General features: G+C 44.7%; 1 protein-coding gene across 10 annotated transcripts in view; it reads right to left on the bottom strand.

The window, feature by feature from the left end:
• Positions 1-13,327, bottom strand: part of ZHX2 (zinc fingers and homeoboxes 2) — a 75,486-nt gene that overhangs the window by 20,638 nt on the left and 41,521 nt on the right. Inside the window, exon 1 of one of the 10 annotated variants that reach the window (XM_069005414.1) lies at positions 1,771-1,812. The exons of the other annotated variants lie outside the window; for them this stretch is intronic. The gene's annotated coding sequence lies outside the window, so the exon portion shown is untranslated. Of the gene's footprint in view, positions 1-1,770; positions 1,813-13,327 lie in introns of those variants that run through there. 10 annotated transcript variants of the gene reach the window in all.

Raw genomic sequence — 13,327 nt, 5'->3', positions numbered from 1 at the left:
AATGACATGACTTCCACTCACCATGTAAATCATGTATCTTTTTTAGGGCCTTTCCCCTGATGTAGGAGTCTGTCTTAGATAGTTAATGACCTGTGGTGATCACAGGATCCCACTGGTCCAATATTTGGAGTCTTTACAGCTGTTAAGACACCTATTCTCACAGCAGGCTTTTGAGTTAGGGCACTGCTGTTATTCCCATTGCTCAAATGGGCAATTAAGGCATGAAGAGAGCATGGCAGAGGCTTTGCTAAGTGGCCAAGTCAATTTACACATTGCTGCCACCAAAACAGGGAAGCACAGTGCAAAAATCATGCCTTTCCAAGGTCTTCAGCAGGGCTGGAAACTGCTTCGAGGTTTTTGGTTACTGCTCCAATCTCCAGTAAATTCAGGTTATTCTCCGAGCTCACAAGTGGAAAACATTTAACAGCCCCTGTGAAAGGAGCTGGTAGTCATAGATTAGGTCCCAGCAAAAAAGCACCAAAGTCACAAAACCACCACAACTTTCTCCAAGGGGAAGTCTAAATATAAAAGGTCTGAACTCTTCTGCCTTCTCTCAGAAATCACTCCTTAGGCCAGGCGCACATATACAAGAGAGAAGCTTCTCTACTGAGGTTGCTAAACCTCCCCCTGTCCTTACCCAAAATAAAAGCTACCGTCCTCTGCAACCGCTGCACAGCATATCGTTAGCAAAAACCATACCAATTCCTCCTGGTCTTCCTTTGCTTGAACCCTACAGTTCAAGAATTCTTCCCCTTTCCACTTTTTGCCATAATTCTGGAAAAAAAGAAGTATTTTAGGGAGGGTTTCCATGTGATGGGAGATCTTCTTGTGACAATCCCATCTCACACACATCTGTGGGCACCATCAATGCACTTGTTCTCTTCTCTCTCTCTGGAGGTCCTGGATGAGTTGACCCACACCATATTCAGTCAAGAGCATACATTTTTTTTTTCTGCTTGTTGGCGATACAAGCTAAGCATTCCTAGCATGCATCACATTATTCCTTGGTCAGTTCCTCCGTCATCTCTGAGGACAAATGCTGAAAAGAGCGACCATCTAAAAGATGCTTAGTTACACTGCTTTCTGTCATTTTAATCACATGCTGTACCAGTGCTTGTTGAAGTTGTTTTACTAAATCTGCTGTACTTCATTACTTGCAATTCCCACTCAGATCACCCCTACACATAATTTCCCCCTTATTACCTTCAAGTTTTATCTCAGTACTTTGTTTTCAAAGTGTATTTAATTATTTCTCCTTCTCTTAGTAAGCACCCAGTCCTCATACACATGCAAAACACTTTGTTTTAGAGTAATCCTATAAACTGTGTCACAGAGAACCTACCATGTTCCACAGTAGAGGATGAGACAATAAATAGCAAGTCCAGCAAGATCCTTTTGAAATGTTTGCATGCTTTCCTTTCACTGCAGATTACAAAACACTTTCCTCAGCTTACTGAGCATTTAAGGCATCTAATATAAGACCAAGACACCAACTACTGTCTGCCATCAGAAACCAGAAGCCAGCTGAAGCATCACTGATGTTCCAGATGTCTACACCCTACGAAGTGCGAAATCAAAAGCTGTTTGGAGTTGAAGTTATTCACCGAGTGACACTATTCTAATTTCTCCAGTTGTCCAACAAATATGCTCCCAATCAAATATTTATTTTCCCTAAGAAAATCATTGATTATCAATATAATTTTTAAGTAAAACCCCCCCAAAACCAAACAAAACCCCCAGAGTCAGAAAGCCTTTCAAAACTGTGCTTACTTATGGGGAAAAGGCCTGTCTTGCCACACAGGACGCTGAGGTTTCAGGTGGGTATGTACAGTTTAAGTGTCCCCATAGGCACCTATCAGGCAGGCACACAAACGCCATTTTTCCCCTGGAGATCACGGGATCAAATGAGTTTCCTCTTCCTCCCTGCAGCACCCGTGGCTGCTGCAATTTGTCACAGGGCAGAGCCACTGCCCTCTGTGCACAGTAACAGTTTTGCTGCCGGGAGAATTTGGCACAGCCACAAAGGACCTTTGTCCATGCCAGAAGTTGAGCACACAATGCAATCCTTCCTCCTTGTCACACAGTTGGGTTTCCATAGCTGGGTTAGAAACACTCCCCCAGTGACTGTGACCCAGAAACCCAAACACCGTCCCCCTCCCCAACATGAAATCCTTCTTCCCATATCAAGTGCTGCAGGCCAGTGGAGACAGGGGAGCAGTCACTGCTTTTGGGAGCCTTTAATTCTGGTGACCTTGACCCAGACTTGCTGCAAGGATGAATCTGAGCAAGTGCCAGAGCTCTCCCCTCCATCTCTCTGCACAACTTTTCCTACTTGGATACTACAAGACCACCTGAATGTAAGGCTCTCCAATTTCCAGGTATATTCTTGTCTTCAAGAGGCCAGAAACTTGGCAGACACATCTGATCTCACCTAACAGCATGTGATTCCTTTGTGCAACATTTCTCTGTGTTTGATCTGCCAGGCTGTGTGTGCACGTATACGTAACTTTTTTTTTTTTTTTTCAATGTAGCAGCTCTGAATCCAGCCTGTCCCACCTTTTCCTCAACAGGCCCTTGAAATGAGGGTCCCTAGGCCAGGACAGGAGCTGCCAGCACCTTGGAGCTCTAGGAAAGGATGCCAACATGGGACGCAGGGGACAGAGGATGAGGACACCCCAACACTATGCTGCTGGAATAAAGTGGGATTTCGCAGGATGCAAATATCTCTGCATTTTCATTTCACTCTGGAAATACAAAGAGGAAATGATTACTGGATCATTCACAAACTATTTAATGCTCTAGTTCAAAAGAACCAGGGATTCTTCTGGAAAAATACAGTGGATCTGGAAATATACAGTGGAGAGTGAAAAGGATCTTTGGAAGTAAATGAAGTTTCTTAAGACCTGATACATATAAAAAAATAGTAGGAATTGACACAGTTGTAAATACAATCAGACTAGCACAATCCATGCCTTTGGAGACTTTCTCCCCAGCACATGCCACAAAGAAGGACATGTTTTGTTTCTTCTACTTCTCATTTTAAGCATCAAGGGATGCTGATCAAACCAGTTCCTACTTTCATGACTGAGTTTGATCTGGACCATCCACAGCCTGGATGCTTTGGCACGAAACACCCCTGGAACACCCCTTACAATCGCAAACCACAAAAGGAACCATGTTTCACATGGAAAAATTATTACTGTACTGAGGAATAAAATGCCAAGGAAAACAACAACAACAGAAGAACTGGCTAAACCTCCCATTCATTTATTTCTTACCAGTGGAAGGGTTTACCATCAGAACACCTAAGTGTGACAAAGTACGCCTGGCAGTTGCCTCCTCCCACACATTTTAATCCCAGCATACTCACTATTCCCAGCTCTGGCTCAGAGCTGGAGTCAGTGCAGGCATCAGCCTCTCTGTCTCCCTGGTGCCTGGATTTCCCCTAGGGCTACTTCATAGCTCCTCCAGATGAAGAAACTGTAACAATGATGCTTGAGCAATACTTGAGAAATGCAGAAAAGGAGGAGCACTGCTCCATAAAACGGCTTCTCACTGAAGGTTATTTGTTTAAATCTTTTTTTAAAGAATTTTTTAAAACTTGGTTTCTTCTCCTCCTGTTCCTGGGATGCCAGGACCAGGCCTGCAGTAGCGTGCCCAGGGCTTATCCTCACCCCCACCCTCTCTAGCAAACCCTCCTCCTTCCTGCTCTCTCCTCAGAGCTGCAAAACAGGCTCCAACCATCCAGTCATCAAAATCCAGTGGGACACTAATATTCAGTATTTGTTTGCCAAAACACATGTGTACTCCTTCCAAAGGAAAGAACAAAAAACGAAAAAAATCCTTAATGATATAATTTCAAGAGACACTGATTCTGTGACCAGCTTGCATTAATTTAGATGGTCACCCGGTTTTAAAATGTTTGTGAAAATCCTCTCAAAAAGAAACAGCCACCAGACACTCCACCATGAACTCTGTGTGATGTGGCAGTTCTTTCCATGGCAACCCACCAGCACCAAGCATGCTTTTCTCCGCAGACTTTGCTGCACAGCAAAGGAGAGCAGGGAAAGAGCCTGCTGAAAACTCTGGCTGTTGTTGCCATCCTGGCAATCCTGTCACCCCTGGGAACCAAATACACTGGGGAAAGGCAGCACTTCCACAGCCTCACTGCTGAAACGTGTCGTAGCTACTGCTAACCAGCTGCTCTGTCGTTTGCAGGTTGGTTGGTTTGCTTGCTTTGTAAGCCCAATCAATCTATTTTGTTTCCTAAACAGCATAAAATACTATCCTTGTAGTCCCAGAATCATTCTCCACACCAGAAGGGAGTGGAATTAAGGCAATTGGGCTATGTTCTCAGATGGTCTCGACATGTAACAGCAGGATGCTCACTGAGGGCATCTCCTTTTGGAGGACAGACCTGCCACTGCTGTGGGCAGCCCAACCAGTGTGCAGGGCAGGCAGGGAGGGCATCCACAAGCTCCCTGATGTTCTGCTAGGACCAACTAGACACCAGCTAGGCTTTCAAACTTGTCTCTGCAACTATACATTTTCCTTCAAAACATGCCCCCTGCCCACGCTCTTTGATGAATACTTTAGCAATTCAGCATATCCCAGAGGGTGTAGACGTGGGAGCTATGACCTTGGCTTTGGCTAGCCCTCAAGCTAGCCCTGTAGCCAAACCTCTCATGTAACTACTGGCAATCCAAAACTGACCCACAAGCCATCTCCCCAGGACTTCCTCCCTTCCACCTCATCTCAGAAGCACTCCCTTCCTGTCTTATCACCAGCAAGAATGCCTTAAGCACTGTGAAGACCCAGACTGAAGCAGTCCTGGGTTATTTCTCCTGACGATTTACGTGAAAGCTTAATTACACAGCAGTTTCTGAAGTTTAGGAAAAACCATGTTCCACAGCAAGAGCTGATGCTATTATTTGACATCACCTGAGCCCAAAATCCAAATAAGAAGCGGGGAAGGGGACAAGCAAAAGTGCCATCAATAAGGCTGGAGATGGCAGACTTGAAACCAGATCTCAGAGGACCATTAATCAGCCAGGACCTCTCATATCTAGCCTGGGTTTCAGACCCCTTTCCCAACAAAAGCATTGACAAAACACACTTATGCGGAGAGCTCCACACTTAAGTGGAGAGCTTCAGTTCCAGCAGATCAGCTGCCTTCTGGCAGGGAAACACTTGCCCATGAATGTTCCCTGAACCAATTCCTACCTCAAGATTTCTGTGATACTCAGGGAACTAGGTCAAGACTTACTGCATGCTTCTCATCTGAAAGAGGAGCCCAAGAAAAAATAATTAATTATTGAATTACTTTTGTCTTTTCTCCCCAAAGCAGCTCTTCTCTTCATGGTTTCTTTGCCTTGTGGAAGTGATCTGCTTCTCTTCCAACACCTTTTGTCTTCTCTACTCTCACCAAAACATTCATGAAGTGAAGGAAGCTTAGGCAGAAGAAACCAGACAAAGCGTTCACACAGTTCCTGACTTGTGTGGTCTCTAGAAATGCTTCAGAGAGGCAGTCCCTGCAGAGAAGGGCTGCTTTGGGCTTGGAGCGGAATTGGGCCACACATGACCCAATGCATTCTGTTTCCCTGGTACGTCTTGTGGACTCACAACAGTAAATTAGAGGGTAAAACTCAGAGGGGAGAGAGAGGGAACAAACAAGAAAACCTTTAAAAGCCCATCCTGCTCACACAGGCCACGGGCCTCTGCTGCCCTTTTGAAAAAAAGATAATTTCTAAAGCAAAGTCATCCCATGTGTGGTACTGCAAGAGGAGGAAAGAGAGCCAGGAAGTGGGAAAAGGCTGCAGAGCCTGCAATGGAAAATCCTCACTCAGTCACTGAACAGGCCTCTTGTAACACTTATTTTAATAAAGTGAATATGATGAAACACAGCCCAATTGTACACAACACTGCTGAGAAACTGGATCCCACTGCTGAAATCGGCTCTCAAACCCCTACTCTCCAAATACTGGCAATTCACATCAGTTAATTGCATCCAAACCACCCCCAGACAAGAATGGACAGGAGAAATGAGACAGGATGGGTCAACCCAGATTTGATTCATCTTCAGAGTAGGGCCAGTGTGTAAATCTTCACTGGTCTCTTTTGTCGCTTGCCAGGGTTCAAATGTGGCATCTCTGGCTGTTTCCTACTGATGAAAGGTGACACTAACTAAAAGACTTCAAGGGCAATGTCCATGGAACTTGGCCTTAGCTATTGCATGAGCAAGTGAGAAAATAGCCTTCATATTAGGTATAAGAAAGAAAATTTTAAAAGGGCCTGTTTTTTTCTCGTTTGCTTTTAATTCTAGATCTTATTCTTTTAAAACTGAATTCAAACAAGAATAGACAGATTTTCCTCCTTTTGTGGAATAAATCAGCCCAGCTGCTGAGGTCAGTGTTTTCAGACCAACACATGAAAGCAGAAGATGTGTCTGAGGAAATTCAGCACTGGCTGATTCATTCTTTAGAAAGGATGAAGAACAACCATCCTGGCACGTCAAGTTTGTTCCTTTGAAGGAAAAACAATTTAGTGCTGGTATCAAGACAGCAGGAGCTGGAGGGAAAAAAAAAAAGCAGCAACCCTGTCCAGACTGCCCTGAAATATCTTTTCAAGGTTTAGATGCTGAATAACAAAATAGCCTCCATGGTCCATCAAATCTGCACTGAACAGAAGTGAGGTGAAAGGCATCCTTCCTCATTCACTTCTTGCATGGTGTCTCAGCACTGCTGGTCTCCCCATACTCCCTGCCAGAGACAGGCACAGAGAGACCAGGGCAGCAAAGGAAGAGAACCACAAACTGTATGACCCACTGAAATGATTCCAGATGGAATCCACACCTCATGTTTGAGAGGAAACAAAGCACATCCTGAAACTTGTGAAAACAAAACTGCACAGCAAAAGCCCACCAAAAGCACAGTATGAGAGAAAGAGTGAAAACAGAAGTGCACTCAGATTTCATTCAGATTTGGAGAAATCAAGAGGGTGTCAGTGCAGAAAAAAAAAGGACGTATTTCCTCCTTGGACAACCCCATTTTAAGATGCAGGTACATACACAACGTGTATCAAGCTATACAAAACCAGCACATGCCATCACTATTTCCTTAGGGTGTAAATAGCATCAGGAAAGAAACACCTTTCAACCTGGCCTTCTGCTTGCTTTCAGTCCCAAGTGACTCATAAGAAGGGCTGTGTGAAGATGCTCAGTAGCAGGTCAATCTTTCCCAGCAGGTAGGAGAGCTATAAATCAATTACTTTAAAACAGGGGGAAAAAAATTAAAAAAAAAAGAAAAGAAAAAGGAAAGAAAAAAAACCAAACCAAAAGACCCCTGAAGCTTTCTGGGAAGAAGTAAAATTGGGGGGAAAAAAGATGTAAGATGAAAAGAACCTGTAATCTCTTTAATGCAGCACTGAACTTCTTCTGAAGAGAAAGCACAGAAATGATAAGAAAACGAAAGAAGGTAAGGAAGAAAGCAGCCCATTGACACTAGGTACAGATATTTTTTAATGGGCATTAGGTCAGCAGTGCCTTTTCCGTCTGCCCTTCTTAAACCAGAGCTCTGATGATGTTACATCTGTGATTTTAATACAGCATTTATCCTGGTGGGACTGTAAGTTTGTTTCATGTGTGCATGCATATGGATACTTTGATGGGTTTTCCTGAGGGGAAGGGCAATTTGTAGGCAGATGATGAAAACAGCAGGTGTTGGGCTGCACCTCTACTGGTTTTGGGGTTGCTTAGATGAGAAAGAATTGGCAGCAACAAAGGGCTACAAGGACTTTGAGAGGAAGGAAAGAGGAGAATGAAGAAGAAACAACTTTGCCCTCAGCCTCCTGAAGTCCCCCTCTGAGTTTAGCTCAATGGGCCAAAAGGCCAGCCTTGCTGCTGTTACCAGCAGAGCCCTGGTCAGAGACTCCAGGCTTTCTTCTCCCATGCCAAATACACAGGAACTGCAGTACCCCTCACTCCCGCTCAGTTTTTAGCCCAACCTCCAGGCATGCTCATCTTAACTCAGAACCCTGGTCAAGGCAGCAATGATAAACACATTTTTCCTGTGTTTTTGTTAGTCATTTGATGATTCACATAAAGACCATCCCAGCCTTCCTCCTTCAAAAAGTTTACATAAAAAGGAAAGATCACAATTCCACATTCTGCTTTTCTTTCAAATTCCAAGTGCTTTTCCAATCTAATTCAATAAGGACTATGCAAACTAACTGGAGCCTGCAAGAGTTCCCAGTTAGCTGCTTGAGTAACACAGTGGAAGTTAAAGAAGCTTAGTAAGAAGCTGAAGTCAATGTTTAAAACAGAGATTAGAGACAGGTTTGGAAACTAACTCAGAAAACCATACCCTCCCTACAACTTCAGTAATCTCTTAAGTTTAATTACCATGGTTTTAGGATAGGTTACCATAATTAGATTAGTCTATACATTCTGTCAAGGTGTAAAAGATCCCTGGAGAACACCACCATTAGTGCCAGCACCAGTTCCCTACACACTTAACTACATGCAATGCCTTCTAGTTGAACATATCCTAAATAAACCCAAAACAAGCCTAGACTCTTTTTCTGTCCAGTGATATGCAGCAGTGGTATTACCAAAAATGGTCACTGTTTCAGGAAACCTGAAGACCTGAAGAACAGCTAGCAGACCTGAAGAACAAAGCAGAAAACATCTGTATCTCTGTGGGGAGCCTCCACCACGTGCAACAGAAGTGTGTGCTACAATGGATGGTGCAGGGATTCACTTTGTCCTTGGCGTGTGAAGCTCGGGAAGGAAAAAGGCACTGGAGACCCAACAAGAAGCTTAACCTTCACAAGCTGCTGTAACAGCAACCAATGGGTTAACAATTTACAGAGGTTTTACTTTAAAAGGGGCAAGATAGAACTGGGGATACATTTTCAAATTTAATTTTACAGCCCATGAAGATTATATTCCAGGAAACTGCTCTCTTCTGTGAATATTGTTACAGCATGACATTTTGGTCACATTATCTTAGACTCTTTTCGGCACATCTGTCATATGTGATTCACCATATATTTAATGATGTGCAACACTGGTTCAAATATATTTTACTAATACAACAAGTTAAGAAAACCTTTTTCCTTATGCTTCAGGTTACAACTTAACTCAGAAATGCCTTCACACAGTACTCATCCAATTTTAAGATCTCCCATGTAGATTTCTGGAACTTTAAACAAGAAAAGAACACGCCGCCCCCCCAAGACAGATAAAAACTGCTTTACATAAATTAGAGAAAGACAAGATACAGTTTAACTGCACTAAATCATGCCAATCCTAATACCTTCTCCAGCATTTTTGAGTTATTCATGTGAAGTAATTTCTTTGTATGATTCCTAGGCAGGATTTCTATGGCAAGAAGGTGTATCCAGATCAGCAGTTTTTCTCCAACCACAATGTCACTGCTACAAACCCAAACAAGCCCCACTCCTTGTCCCAAAGAGTTTACACATTATGTCCCTGCTAACATGGGAGTCAGAAGGACTATTAGTTATAAATTGCTTTGAAGGTTAAAAAAACCAAAGGTGTTAAATATTGCTGTCTTCACCAGTCAATATACTTCAAAACACCCTGCTAACACTATGGTAAAAATAGCAATTTTGAGCAACAAGATGATGTTCTACAATTGGTGGCTCAGGAGCAACAAGCAACACCGAGCATTACTGTCTCTGACAAGAACCCCTTGCAGGCAAATCTGTTCTAGGGTTAAACTGAACAAATTTCAACTCATGCAGTCAGACAGATTTTGTTCAAATCCTTCAGGCAATGAGCTGAGTGTACCTGTACCCTGCAGAGGGCAAAGAGCAAGTGGTATCCACCAGAATAACACCAACCTTTGCAAAAGGAGGACCACCATCCTGGACCTCCTGGACTTCCTATGAAACACGGCTCACTTTGGGTTAATTGCTGCTGTGCTGAAGGTTTGTGTGCACAAAGCAATCTGACACCCAGCCTCTGCTGAGGAGGGTCTCAGAGAAAGGGATAAGGAGCAGCAGAGGAACACCAGGCACCTCCAGTAACCCACACAGGGCAGGATACACAGACTGCCAGCATGCATCGATCTAGCCATGCTGTCAGCCACCTTTTCAATCAAGTAAAAAAAAAAAAAAAACAAAAACCAAAAAAAAACCCCAAAACCAACTCACCAAATTCACTCACTGGAATACAAAGCCCTCCCACCCCCAGCTTCTAATTGCCTGGAATAAAATCCAGCCTGTGTAAAGGAGACACAACCTAATTTTCCTATGTGTTCTGTACTCAAATCTCCAATGTTATTTAGGTCTGTGCTGCCATCCCAGCTGAGGCTCCCACCAGCAGGAAGAGCCAGGGAAAGCCCCTGGAGACACAGTGAGGTCTCTACAGAATGCCCTGGCCAGCAAACTGGACGGCTGGCTCCTTGGCTCAAGCCAATTGGGGAGTATCTAAAAAGGAAAGTGCAGCTAATTACACGAGCTCTTTGAACATCTCTGTTTCCTGTGAGGTGACCCAGGGTTGTCCAGCCTTTCAGAGTTCTCAGGGCTGAGTGTTTGAGGAAAAGGAGAGGCACAGAGTGCTGTCAGACAGTGCCAGCAAGCTTAATACCGGCTAGAGTCCTCTGAAAAGCAAACTGACTGGCAGCAACCAAGGAGGCTGCACAGAGGGTGGTTCCTCCCCAAAAGAGACGTGGTGCTGCACAGCTGTGGCGATGACACAAAACGTGAGCACGCTCAATACGCAGGCAAGGAGCCTCCACCCGAGCAGACACTACACCAGGCCCAGATGAGGCCACAAACATGCAGTGCAGGGGGCAAGAGCCGATGTATTTGAAATCTCTTTTCTTGCAGAATTCTGGCATTTGAAAGTGATACAAAAGCAGCATGTGTTAAAGGAGACATTCAGTTAACAGACAGTTTGTATGACATCACATCAGTGCTCAGGGTGTTGAAAAGGGGTCTTGTAAAGGAACAGCTTCTGGAAAATTGCAGAGTTGTGCATTGCTCACATTGCTCAGAGCTCATTATGATGATGTTACCACCACTAAATTTACTGATGTGTTTCAGCAGCCAGGGAAAAGGACACAACACCTGAGCCCAGTGCTCCACACCCCTGACACATCCCAGAGCACAGTACATATGTTGAAGAGGAGAAGCCACAGTTAACAGGTCTCTATCTATGACTAGCCTCAGAGACCTGATGGATACAGCTATGTGTCTGCTGGCAGGTAAGTGACGTGTTGCAGAAGCCAGGTGTCAGAAGCAGGGACTGTGATTTGCAGGGGTAATTCACCAGCTATACCTCCCAGTTGCTTTACTGTGTTTTTTTTTTTAATATTTGCTAAGTGGCAAGCCCCAGTCACCAGCAGTGGCACAATAAACCTTCTCTCGCAAACCCAGCACCTCTGGGCAAGGAGAGCATGGATGGACAAGAAGAGGGAGGTGCTAGACAGGTATGAAACCAAGCCTCCATGAGCCTGAAGCAAACTAAGATACCGGAATGATCACATGGCTCTCCTAGCCCTGGGATACTGCTGAGAGATGCAGCCTTGAAACTCCCCACCGTTATAAATGAGATTTTCTAATGTTTATTACTTTTGCAACTAGCTTATGAAACCCTCAAAATACCTTCTAATTGTTTTGCTATTTAAATGCTCTCTGGAGTCACTTACCCCTCTACCAAGAGCAGCTAAATCACTGTTTCCCTCCTCTCTGCCACCACAGCAGCTGTTGGGAGGTCACCATCTCCCTCCTCTCCATTCACCCTGTCCCCAAGAGCACAGCTTGGTGTGTACCAGACATATCACAACTGCAGAGCAGTGCTGGGGCCATCGCAGGGGCTGAGCACAGGTTTTTTTTCTCCTAGTTAGCTTCAGGCTTAAAGGACACACTGAAGCTGTTCTCTGCTGGGAAAGAAGATGACCACTGCCATTCCCTCATGCTTGCCCATGCCACCACCGTGGGCACATACCACATGCCAGGGGATGCAAACCTGACCCCAGCCAACCCTGTCTCCCTTCCTATGCTCAAAACCACTCTTAGGAATCCTCAAAGGTGATGTAAGTTATGGCAGGCTCTCGAAGCTTTACACCGCTTTTAACACACAGCGTGTACCTCTGATTTCACTGCCACCTCCAGCAGTCAGGGCTAGCACAAGGCTAATGTATGCATCAGGAGTTTGTCCAAATGACACAGTTACTCATCCAGACTCATCTGGAAAGAGATGCTCAGAGATCCTCATGACATGCACAAAACGCACCTTTCAGATATTCAGAGTCAGCAAAAGGAGGTGCTTTTGGGTCTTCTCTTACAAAAAAGTGGCAGAATTTCGACAGTAACAGATCAAAACTTATTGCTGCTACAGACAGCCCTACATGTTACACTACCAATGAAGAGATGTCTTTCCTTTTGATAACATGCACCAAAAGAAACGTATTCATAAAGAAGCAACATTTATTAACAAGGGTGTGCTCCCTTCCACCCCACAGGCAGATAAGCACTGCTTCTCACCTACTCACAAGTGCTTTCCCCTAGTGCCTTGGGAGTATTTTTAGAGGGCTGATCCTGGCTCATTGAAGTCCTCTGAAATTTTGCTACTGACTCCAGCAATAGCAAGATCAAAGAAGAAAGCTGCTTCTTCTCTGCAGTCCTCCAGTATCAGAGGGATGGCCTGTCCATGGCCACTCAGAGGGCTCTTTTACTGAAGGTAAAACCATCGGAGATGTTGAAGAATACAATCAGTGCAGGTAGTTCGGTGAGCAGCTGCAGTGAGAGCTGCAGATTTGAGCTCTGGGTGGAGGGACCCCGAGGGAAGAGCTGGCACCAACCCTGTGCACAACAAAGGGCACAGAGGACCCGTGTGCAGCCAGGTGATCCGATACTCAGAGACACAGCAGGAGCCAAAAACTCAGCAGGAAGAGCCCAGACTTTCATGCACTTAAGACTGTGCAGATGTAAAAGCCCAAGGATTCCTTTGTTTGGGGTCCCACCTCCAGAGGCACCAGTTCAAGCTGTTATTCTGTTATTGCACCCTGATTATTTTAAGAATCCAGACAGCTGAGACTCAGCTGTGGGAAAGCCTGGGTTGAACTGGGTTGAAAGCCTGTTCTGACTGAGTGTAGGGAGGCAAGCGGGGCACCCCACAGTGAAAGGGCTTCGGTCCTGGCTCAGGTGGTGTGGGTGCAACTGCCAGAGCAAATCCTGGATGGTCAAACAGGAGAACTTCCTGAACAGGAAAGCAAGGTCACATCAAGATGGGAATCTACTGAATGCCTTATAGCAGAGCTAAAAGAAAAAAGGCAGTTCTTCTTTGCATTCACAGAGT

The sequence above is a fragment of the Aphelocoma coerulescens genome, chromosome 2 (genome assembly GCF_041296385.1).
Source record: "Aphelocoma coerulescens isolate FSJ_1873_10779 chromosome 2, UR_Acoe_1.0, whole genome shotgun sequence".
In the NCBI taxonomy this organism is placed as follows: domain Eukaryota; kingdom Metazoa; phylum Chordata; class Aves; order Passeriformes; family Corvidae; genus Aphelocoma; species Aphelocoma coerulescens.
Note: the sequence above shows the minus strand (reverse complement) of the source record. Positions and strands in the feature narration are given on the sequence as shown.